Source organism: Diadema antillarum, unplaced genomic scaffold (assembly GCF_040938485.1).
Source record: "Diadema antillarum isolate AM-2024a unplaced genomic scaffold, OU_Dant_1.0 seq00001074_RagTag, whole genome shotgun sequence".
Taxonomy (NCBI): domain Eukaryota; kingdom Metazoa; phylum Echinodermata; class Echinoidea; order Diadematoida; family Diadematidae; genus Diadema; species Diadema antillarum.
The window spans coordinates 51,255-63,972 of NW_027271898.1; positions in this window are offsets into that span (position 1 = coordinate 51,255).

Below are 12,718 nucleotides of genomic sequence, written 5' to 3' on the forward strand. Positions count from 1 at the left end.
ATTTTTCTGGGCCATGATTTTCCGACTTTCTACAGAACAGAAACTTGTCCGAAGATTTGGATTTAGAGCCGCAGCTAGACTCCGCCCCTAGCAATGAGGGAGTGATCTCATTGGTCAGGGCGTGGCATCCTGATTACTGATTGGTCGTGCGTAGACCGCTGGCGCTAAGCTTGAATGAACATCGGGGAGGTTGCTAGGAGCACACCTTCTATTGTCAAGCGGTGAAAACTGTCTCGCCTCCCCTTGATCATGATAGCGTCGGAAGGATACTTTGAAAGCGTTTTTCTCGAAACTGATTTCCTCAACCACTTGAAATGCTCTAATAAATTCAGCGATATCTCCGCAAGCGAGTACTTTTATGAGTTGTGCTATATATTAAATTAAAATAGAAGAGTTAGAGTATATTGTCATGCAATTCTCAGAAAATTGTCCTCCCCGACTTTCGGATCCTTTTGTTGTAGCGGGTCACAAATATAGTTCTCTTTATATCTTCTCAATATCGCAGTCCATACATGATGTCAAAAGTGTTGTAATCAAATTCTCATCCGACAGTGGCAGGACTGAAACTTAAAAACCTTATAACTTCTGAACAGATTGTCCTATTTTTCTCAAATTTCATTGATGTGTTCTACCAATATTGCTGCAGTGATTCAATCCACATGGATATTTGGGTTCCATTCTCCCTAAAAGTGTCACATGATGTACTTTGCTGATCACGTGACCTCCTCTGGGCTCTCACAGACTGCACAGGGTATTCAATATGTGCACCATGCCACATTTTGTACAAGTTTTACTCAATTGAAACCTGCTCTACGTGAACCCCCCAATCACTTTTCATGTCTTCACAAGAAAAGAATGGTATTTTTCATTTGATATGAATGTCACCGCCTTTTTATATTGGCAAAAATGCTGGACATTTGTGGTTTTGTATCCTCCTGTCCATTCAGAGGTTTTTGTATATTCCTTTCCTGAATTCACTGCAAAAATTAGTTTCTAAATTTTAGCATAAGTTTGCCACCAGTGTGATTATAGTGTGTGGGATCATAATTACCCTGCTAAACAGGAAGAACTTAAACCAATAGCCATAAAAACAAATTTGTTTGTGTTTTTAATGAAAGATGCATTTTAGTCTCGATGTGTTATTGAAAGTGAAATATTGAAAATATTTTTCTGTTGAGATAGAAAGTACAAAATTCTCATTTGTATCGGGACCATGGCGACCAGACCTAAGGCAACACAAAACTAGTTTGATATCCCAATTGTTATGCTGTTATTCAATATCCAATTTGTTTACATTGATGTTGGGCAATTTGTGAATTAGTAGCAGTAAAAACAGCTCGATGCAAGAATCGATGTCATTTGAATAGATGTGCTCTACCTGCTGCTGTAAGGGATAAGAACCAGCACTGGCTATCAGCCAGCAGCTCAATAGCCTAGTGGATATGACACCTGTCTAGTAATCTGGAAGTCAGTGGTTCAAGTCCAACCCGAGTATGTACGTCCATGATATTATGACCACTTCTAAAACACTGAGTAATTGGTGTTTATATATGTTGATGATGGGTAAATTGTCAATCAGTTACGCACAGTTTGATATCATATGTGTGAAATCATTCATTGAGACTCTGCAGCAAAGCAACTACAAGTGTACTCACTTCTTCCTCACAGTCTGTATTGTGTATACTAGCAGCCAAAGTAATAAAAGCAGAATGTGCAAGGATCATATAAGATTTATCATATGGGGATCGTCATTTCCTCAGTGTTCATTTGGTTGATGGAGTGCAAAATATAGATCTGTTCTGTGCTGATTTATGTTGCCTCCATGTAACCAGAGTGAGCTATTTCCTCTCGCGACCATGTAATGGTTGTGGTAATTAAATCAAGTGTCAGTTGATGTTGCCTAGCATGCTATGATGTGCTATGTGCAGAGTGTACTTACTGTGTGCAGAGGCAGTGAAAGATGATTTAATTAGGTAGAACTTATTGAGATACCTGAAGCTCCTATTATGTTGTTGAGCAACACAGACATTTGTTATGGTCTACCTCAAGTATACAGTAGATGCTGAAGTGAATGCTGTATCCGTTGCTACCATTCCATGCTCAAAAAGTGATATGTTTTAAGTGGATTGTTTACCATTACAAACTAACGAACAGTGGACTGCCACTACAATGAGGATTGTTATAACAAGACTCTCATTGCAACAAAGTTAAAACCAGCTCCCAAAATTAATATCTTTATATCTTTACATACTTTATTGCTCGACTGGAACAAAATTTTGATATCTAAAGGAATCTGCAGGCCCTGAGAACTTTGTTATATTAGGAGTTGCCTGTATTAAATGTTGTGTGTGGATTGTGATCAGATTTGAGGCATAGAATGGAATATCCATTTATTTTCCTGAAATAATTCTTGCCCCATGTTGCTCGTGTAGGCTGATCATGATGTGTAATCCCTAACTTTAAATACTATGAGTAATGTAGAAAGAAAAAAAAAAATGATATGCACAGGGAGTATTGACAGTGTCTATTTCCCCAGTCGTATATTTTTGTAGTTAAAAAAAAAAACATGCAAATTTATCATGCTCTGATCAATATTACATGATTTTCAGAATAGCACACCATCTCTATGAAATTTCATTGGAAGGGACCTGACATCCTTACCAGTATTTTGGGTAGCACATGCACTTATTCAAATTGTTAGAATTACCGGCCCCACTGCATTTTTTTTTTTGTAACGGCAGTCCTTAGGAATGTGAACTTCTCAGATCGATTTATCTGTCAGCCACTTTACATTAGGACAGCAATAAGTCAATTGTGCATACCAAGGGTATGTTGAACAATTCTCCGTTTCGCCAATACCTAGGTACCGTGCGCAGAGCAGCATTTTAGATGCATTATGGGATAGCTCAAGGGACAAACTTGCCCCGGTTTTGACTGCACATGCACTCAGATCACGCTCTGTCTTTATCCAGAGATATTTTTTGTTGAAGATTTCTTCCCTTTCCATCATGTGACCAGCACATTTGAAGCCTTGCAGTAGTGAACCATGACTCTAGTTACTGCAAATCAGTAAAACTTAGAAACTTTCAACTCTTTTAAGCTGAATTATAGCCAAGAAAGAAAGGGATAACAACGGAAAAGCAGACAAATAACTCCATTGAATCGTATGGGAACTGCGACTCACATGGAAGCGAACAAGGGCACCAAGGAATCCCACACTGCATCTGTGATAGAGCTCTTCCGCGTGCGCAGAAATTTTGTGCGCATTGGCGTTACCGAGAAGTGGCTAAGTTTCAATTTATATTCATAGTTTTGCATGTGTTCTTCCTCTGTACACACAGAGGTCTAATATTGCCAAAGTCAATATGTTTTTCTCAGTACCATCAAGGTCGACTTTAGTGGTGCTGATTATGTTTAAAAGGTGTGAATATGTTTAGAATGTGTTCATTTTGAGGGAATTCCTGTAATGCTGACCACCATTTTTATTTGTATCTACTTTTACCTTTATCAGGAATTTGTGATGGGTATGTCTCGGCTAGAAAAAGGAAAAAATGAAGATATAATCACAAGGAGGAGAAGCATTGATAATGTGAAGATTTTTTGTTTTTAGCATCACTTCATAGAAATATGAAAGGAATCAAATCATCAAAAATAATGTCATTGATCTTTCTTTTGAATAATGGCATACATCACTGTTCAGTACATATGAGATTAAAACGGGGTCTTAATATTATGTTTTTTATTACACCAAAATGTCTACTTTAACTACTAATAGTATGTACCTTGCACGAAGTCAGCTTGACAGGGTTATGATTCCAGTGTCTCATGCAGAAGTACACAATTATCATTTTCGTATTTTCTGAGTGAAATAGTGCTATACATGTGTGTGCGCGTGCGTGTGTTTTGAAAGATTTCTTTGTAATGCTATGAGATTTGTTTCAAATTTTATCAGGCTGCAAAGATTGCATTCCTTTGGTTTTCAACATCTGCTGAAATATTTTTCATATTCAAGAGCAAATTTCTGAAAGATGACTTCTGTTGGATGTTTCATTCACACAATACAGTGTATTACTTTTTTTTTTCCAGTTTGATGCTTGTGGAAGAGGATATATTTGATGGCTGTCTGTGCATATTTGGATAAACAGTGCAGAGCCAGCGTAAGTTTATACTTTTTAAATACAATGTACCTGTGTGCTTCTGAAGATTGTCTCCAGTTCAGACCCTGTTATAAAAATTTCAGCATTATGTCAGCAACCAAAAGGAAAAAAGTGTTTTTCTGCTTTGCTCAAAGCAATCAAAGTGAATCAGTAGTGAACAGCAGTTGATTTTTGATACCATGTTTAATAGAGTCCAAACATTATGGCCCGAATTCAAGAAGGTGGTACAATCTTGTCCATGGTTTAAACCACGGACAAAGACCATGGGACGCCAAGAGTCGCATGGAATATTTCGTTACATAATCAGTCATTTCGTTGCAAAATAATCATTTCATCGACGAAATGAATGATTTCGTAACGAAATATTTCATGCAACACTTGGCGCCCCATGGTCTTTGTCCATCGTTTAAACCATGGACAAGATTGTACCACCTTCGTGAATTCGAGCCTGTGACATTATGAATATTTGAATATGACATGAAGTTGAAGGGAAATTATGTGAGTATGATCATGAGGATTATGAGCCCATTGGCTATTAAAATAAGAGGTATGGAGTAATTCTACAAAGCTGTAAGAGTTAGTTAAGCACAAGGGTGATGGCTTAGATTCCATGTACCTCAACATTGGTTGTTATTGATACGTGTGTGACCTCTTACATAAAACTCAAAGTCATTGAGTTTATGAGTGTCTCCTGAATAATTGAATATGCAGCAGAACTTTGTGAGAAACATCTATGCCCTATATGAATATGTTAATTCTTCCAAGTCAAACACTGAATCATGTTTAAATTCATCGAAAGGTCCAACCTGTGCGCTGAAGCAGTATACTTGCATCTATGGATCGATACTGAAGACTGGTGTAGAACTGGGAGAATTCAAAATTACAAGCCTGTTCGAACAGTCGATGGTTGTATGTTGAATTGACAAAATACTTTTTTCTCCGGTCTCAACTGATGTTAATCTTGTGTCAACTTATGTAAATGTTAGTGGTATGGAACTTAAATCGAGTTGTAACCAAGGCAAAAACTATGAATTTTAATGTGGTTGATATTTACTCCAGTCATGAAATAAGAACCCATCATACTTGCAATACTTGTACTACCTTTGACATTGTATAGACTGAAATCAGTGTTCACATCACTATATTGACCAATACTATCTGTATGAAACTGACTGATGGGTGAAGTCGTGTTAATCCATAATCTGCTATGAAGAGGTTGACCTGTGCAAATCCATGGGGATATCAGAATGACGTAGAGAGTGGGTTAATGTTAGAATTAAGTATCACTTGATAATCTCCACTTGTGCTTGTGCTTAGTGACATAAAGTTTTTATGGAGAATAGAATTTATTTTTCACATTGAGTCTTTCAAAGAGGGATTTAGAGCTGCCAATAAATGTTACAAACAATATTAATTTACACCTGAAATCCTTTGTATTATTTCGACGCCATGAACATAATACCCAAATATGTTCATGGTGTGTTGTGTTAATGGACGACTGTAATAGTGTTCGTGCGTTGCGCGTGTGTGTGTATTTGACTATTTATATTTTCATCAATGGGAAATGAAATATGATATAAATATGTATATATATGAATGTGTGTGTGTGTGTGGGTGTGTGTGTGTGTGTGTGAGAGAGAGAGAGAGAGAGAGAGTCTGTGTGTGTGTATACAAATAATGCACAGGTGAGAGTACGCTGGTATAGAAGAGCCAAGATTGTGCTGCATCTCCACTAACATCACGAACTTAACCGTGTGCATTATTTGTTTTATAGAATGGGTCTATAAACTATTTTTGATACAATATTGCAGATGGGACCGATATCCGGTGGCCGTGTGAATCAAAGCAGTGGATTTTTGTTCGTGCTGCACGCACGCTGAGCGATCGATTATATGCCAGACTATGACAATGTGCAGTGTTGTCTATCAATATTGTGCACCGCCCCCTTCCCCCTCAAAAAAAAAAAAAAATTAAAACAAACACTTTTTCTTAACACCCACGTTCAAAAGAGGTTGAAATATGTTTAAAAGGATTTAAAGACTTATCAATTCGTTGAAATCATGCAAGTACAGTTTCAAGTAGGTCTGCGTAATGGTGACAATCCAGCGGTCAGATTTGGTCTTTCCAAGTTATTTTCATCGACTTGCACCTATCTTTTTCACTTCTTTTTCAAAGTACGCACTTTGGCACAAAATATATTGTTTAAACCAGAGAAAAGTTTTACGTCCAAGTGTCATTAGCCTGTCATCCAGGAGCTCTTGGCTTCCCTCATCAGAAGATGTATTAACCTATAAGAGGGAGACTCCGACATGTGAGCGACTTGTCAGAGTCGGTTACAGTTCGTCATTCCGAACGCTTCGTTCATCTGAAATTGAGGGGGGGGGGGGGTAAGTTCGTTATTACGACGGTTTGTTCAATCCGAAAATGGAACTAGAGATTGTAATTTGTCATCACTGACAAATTAAGGTGATCCGATTTTTTTTTTTAATCAATGATTCGAGTCCTGATCGTAATAGGCATGACAATACAAGTTTCATCTGTGTTTAGAGACATTGGCCGTGTGAGGTTTGGATTCTCATTTAGAAAAGGGAGTCATATCTGCCATCTTTGGTACCAATTCTGTATACACTGAATAACGAAGATACAGCAACGAATACATATGACCTTTGACCCACCTTTACACTCCCAAGATGGCATCTGAGGAAAAAGTGGTTATTTTGTGAAATGATTCTTGCGACATCGTCTATATTCGTGTGCAAAATATGGCAAAGATAGGACAGGTATTCACCAAGATGCAAAATGCAAAGTCTTAGGTACAACATAAAATCTGGGAGAAATTCACCGAAGGGTAAGTGAGAGCTAGTGCTCGATAAAGAAAAGCATGTCGATTTTCACATTAAAAAAAATCCCTCCCATAGAGATAACACGTCATAACGAAAATACAGAAAGAAGTACATATGACCTTTGACCTCACTTTGCACACCCAAGATGGCGTCTGAGCAAAAAGTGGTTATTTTGTGAAATGATCCTTGTTACATGGTCTTTGTGTGTGCAAAATATGGGAAAGATAGGACATGTATTCACCAAGATACAGGATGAAACATTTATGACCTTTGACCCTAATTTACATACCCAAGATGGTGTCTGATCAAGTAGTTGTTATTTTATGAAATAATGTACGTGACATGAACTAAACATGTGCAAAATATGGGATTGATAGCCATTGTTGTTGTTCATCTATTGCACAGAAAGTAGTAGAAAGAAAGAAAAATAAAGAAAAAAATATGTTATTTTATAGAAATTTGAAGGAGAAGCATAAAAAAATCAGAAAAAGATAAAGTTAGGAAGGGAGATTAAGACTAACTAAAGAAAAAGAAGAAAAAAAGTGTTTAAAAAAATGAAAAAAAAATATTGGCAGGGGTGAGCCTCGAACCAGGGACCTTAGGATTACGAGTCGGATGCGCTATGCAATGACCTATTTCATGCTCCATAGGCCCTGTGTATTAAGCAAAATGACGCTGCATCGAAGCCACGTGCCATTTTCAACCAAGTTTTTCGACGTGATGCCGACGTCGTATGAAAAAATGAAGGGCACATTTACGATAGCCCAAAGTCTCAGCTACAACATACTAAAATCTGGGAAAAATTCACCGAAGCAAAAGTGAGCTAGTGCTCGAAAAAGAGAGTCATGTCAATTTTCACTGCCAGAAAAACTGCTCTCCCATAGAGATAACACGTAAACTGGTCAAATTCTACAAGGATACATTCAATCCATTTTTACGAGGCGATGACGTCATCCAATCAAAATGTTGTTTTTACATTAATGAAAGAACATTTCATAAGCTACAACATACTGAAATATGGGAGAAAATTGGCAGAGGATAAGTGAGATACGTTCGAGTAAACTTGTAATTTGATGACGTCATTTTGAAAATTTACTTTTTTTACTTTATTAAGAAATTTGATATCTTTTAATCATTTTGTCAGCATTGCCTACCCATGAAATGACATGTACAACTCATCAGCTTTCAATATATGTAAAGAAAATGGGGGGTCACCGTCCATCCTGACGAGTAAAATCGGATTTAAAATTGGCAGTTTTTTGGCATAGTTGCACTGTATATCGCCATTGACGCGCGCGCGGAATTTCAACTTTGACGGGCCCGTATGACGTCATATTGAGTCGGATTGACTTGAAACGTGGTATAAATATTCCTTGACATTTCAGACATGCGATCAAAGTGAAAAAACTGGAAATTTCAATTGCATATGAGCTGTGCGTGCGTATATGCGCGCGCGCGTACGCGTCCGTCCGATTTTTTCAATTTTTCAAAAAATGCTCCAAATGGTCTGAAACGTGTGCAAAAAAATTTTGAGCTCGATTGGAGCATACAAATATTTCAACGCGCGCGTACGCGCACGTTTTAAGAGAAAATATGAATTTTGAGAACATGAGTAGAATGCGCATAACTTTAAATATATGTGACGTAAATTTCATTGAAAAATTCTGTTTCATTAATGAGATATGATTGAGAATGTGTTTTCATATAATGACGTCATAGTGACGTCACGGTCGACTGATCACAATGATACATTAGATTTGCCGTCTTTGGGACATGATGCATACACGATATAATTTTGAAATTGACAGGCAGCGGACTTTCTGAGCTAACCTCTGCACAACTTTTGAGGAGAAATAAAGAAGAAGAAGAAGAAAAACGAGAGATTGTAATTTGTCATCACTGACAAATTAAGGTGATCCGATTTTTTTTTTAATCAATGATTCGAGTCCTGATCGCAATAGGCATGACCATGCAAGTTTCATCTGTGTTTAGAGACATTGGCCGTGTGATGTTTGGATTCTCATTTAGCAAAGGGTGTCATATCTGCCATGTTTGGTACCAAATTTTATACACTATAACGAAGAAACAGCAACAAGTACATATGACCTTTGACCCACCTTTGCACTCCCACATGAAATAGTGGTTGTAATTTGTCATTACTGACTAATTAAGGTGATTCGATTTTTTTTTTAATCAATGATTCGAGTCCTGATCGCAATAGGCATGACCAAACAGGTTTCATCTGTGTTTAGACACATTGGCCGTGTGATGTTTGGATTCTCATTTTGAAAAGTGAGTCATGTCTGCCACCTTTGGTGCTGATTCTGTATACACTAGATAACGATGATACAGCAACAAATACATATGATCTTTGACCCACCTTTACACTCCCAAAATGGCATCTGAGGAAAAGGGGGTTATTTTGTGAAATGATTCTCGCGACATCGTCTATACGTGTGCAAAATATGGGAAAGATAGAACAGGTATTCACCAAGATACAAGATGAAACATTTATGACCTTTGACCCTAATTTACATATACAAGATGGTGTCCGATCAAGTAGTTGTTACCTTATAAACTAATGTACGTCACATGAACAAAACATGTGCAAAATATGGGGGTACTAGGGAATGTCTTTCATGTGTTATTGCAAAGAAATTAGCAAAAAGAAAGAAATATGAAAATACATCGAAGCTAAGCTTTCATTTAAGAGAAGTTTGTCGATGTGATTTCGACGTCGTTTGAAAAAACGGAGGAAACATTGCCGATAGCGCAAAGTCTCAGCTACAATTCATATTAAAATCTGGGAGAAATTCACCGTAGGATAAGTGAGATAGTGCTCGATAAAGACATTCATGTTAATTTTCTTTTCAAGAAAAACTGCACGCCTATAGAGATAACTCGCAAATGGGTCAAATTTTACAAGGTTACCTTCAATCTATTTTTACGAGGTGAAGACTTCATCAAGCGAAAAATTTGATTGATCAAAACTTATAGAGCATTAAATAAACTACAGCATACTGAAATCTGGGTGAAAATTGGCCAAGGATAAGTGAGATACGCTCGAGTAAACTTGAAATTTGATGACGTCATTTTGAAAATTTACTTTTTTTACTTTATTAAGAAATTTGACATCTTTTAATCATTTTGCCAGCATTGCCATCCCATGAAATGACATGTACAACTCATCAGCTTTCAAAATATGTAAAGTAAATGGGGGGTCATCGTCCATCCTGACGAGTAAAATCGGATTTAAAATCGGATTTAAAATTGGCATAGTTGCACTGTATATCGCCATTGACGCGCGCGCGGAATTTCAACTTTGACGGGCCCGTATGACGTCATATTGAGTCGGATTGACTTGAAACTTGGTAGAAATATTCCTTGACATTTCATACATTGGATCCGCGTAAAAAAACGGGAAATTTCCATTGTATATGAGCTGTGCGTGCGTATATGTGCGCGCACGTGCGCGTCCGTCAATTTTTTTTGAAATACTTTAAATGACCTGAAACGTGTGCAAAACAATTTTGAGGTTGATTGGAGCATGTTAAAATTTCAACGCGCGCGTACGCGCTCGTTTAATATGAACGTGAGTACATTTTATGAAATATATCAATAGAACTTGACTTGAACTATATGATATATAAATTTCATTGACAAATTCCATTCCGTTAATGAGATATATATGTAAACGTGATTTTAGATAATGACGTCATAATGACGTCACGGTTGACTGATCACAATGATGCATTAGATCTGTCGTCCTTATGACATGATACATACATGGTATGAGTTTGAATGTGATAGGCGAAGGACTTTTTGAGTTAACCTCTGCACAACATTTGAGGAGATATAAAGAAAGAATCAGTACAGATACATAAGGTGATCCGAGAGGATACTCGGATCACCTAATGAAGCTAAGCTTTGATTATTTTAGCCGAGTTTTTCGACGTGTTTTTGACGTCGTATGAAAAAACAAAGGAGCCATTACGATAGCGCAAAGTCTCAGCTACAACATATTAAAATCTGGGTGAAATTCACCAAAGGGTGGGTGAGCTAGTGCTCGATAAAGACAATCATGTCAATTTTCACATCTAGCAAAATTTCCTCCCGTAGAGATAACACGTTATAATGAAGATAAAGAAGGAGGTACATATGACCTTTGATCCCACTTTACACAGACAAGATGGCATCTGAGCAAAAAGTGGTTATTTTGTGAAATGATCCTTGTAACATGGTCTTTACGTGTTCAAAATATGGGAAAGATAGGACAGGTATTCACCAAGATACAGGATGAAACATTTATGACCTTTGACCCTAATTTACATACCTAAGATGGCGTCTGATCAAGTGGTTGTTATTTTATGAAATAATGTACGTGACATGAACTAAGCATGTGCAAAATATGATGTTGATAGAGTATGCTTTTCTTGAGTTATTGCAAAGAAAGTTGCAGAAAGAAAGAGATATTTCAATACATCGAAGATAAGCTTTAATTTCAACCAAGTTTATTGACGTGATCCCGACATGGTATGAAAAAACAAACGGCACACTCACGATAGCCCAAAGTCTCAGCTACAACATATTAAAATCTGGGAGAAATTCACCGAAGCATAAGTCAGCTAGTGCTCGATAGAAATAGTCATGTCAATTTTCATTTCCAGAAAAACTGCACTCCCATAGAGATAACACGTAAACTGGTCAAATTCGACAAGGTTACTTTCAATCCATTTTTATGAGGTCATGTTGTCATTCAATCAAAATTGTTTTATTACATAACTGATAGAGCATTAAATAAACTACAGCATACTGAAATCTGGGTGAAAATTGGCCAAGGATAAGTGAGATACGCTCGAGTAAACTTGAAATTTGATGACGTCATTTTGAAAATTTACTTTTTTTACTTTATTAAGAAATTTGACATCTTTTAATCATTTTGCCAGCATTGCCATCCCATGAAATGACATGTACAACTCATCAGCTTTCAAAATATGTAAAGTAAATGGGGGGTCATCGTCCATCCTGACGAGTAAAATCGGATTTAAAATCGGATTTAAAATTGGCATAGTTGCACTGTATATCGCCATTGACGCGCGCGCGGAATTTCAACTTTGACGGGCCCGTATGACGTCATATTGAGTCGGATTGACTTGAAACTTGGTAGAAATATTCCTTGACATTTCATACATTGGATCCGCGTAAAAAAACGGGAAATTTCCATTGTATATGAGCTGTGCGTGCGTATATGTGCGCGCACGTGCGCGTCCGTCAATTTTTTTTGAAATACTTTAAATGACCTGAAACGTGTGCAAAACAATTTTGAGGTTGATTGGAGCATGTTAAAATTTCAACGCGCGCGTACGCGCTCGTTTAATATGAACGTGAGTACATTTTATGAAATATATCAATAGAACTTGACTTGAACTATATGATATATAAATTTCATTGACAAATTCCATTCCGTTAATGAGATATATATGTAAACGTGATTTTAGATAATGACGTCATAATGACGTCACGGTTGACTGATCACAATGATGCATTAGATCTGTCGTCCTTATGACATGATACATACATGGTATGAGTTTGAATGTGATAGGCGAAGGACTTTTTGAGTTAACCTCTGCACAACATTTGAGGAGATATAAAGAAAGAATCAGTACAGATACATAAGGTGATCCGAGAGGATACTCGGATCACCTAATGAAGCTAAGC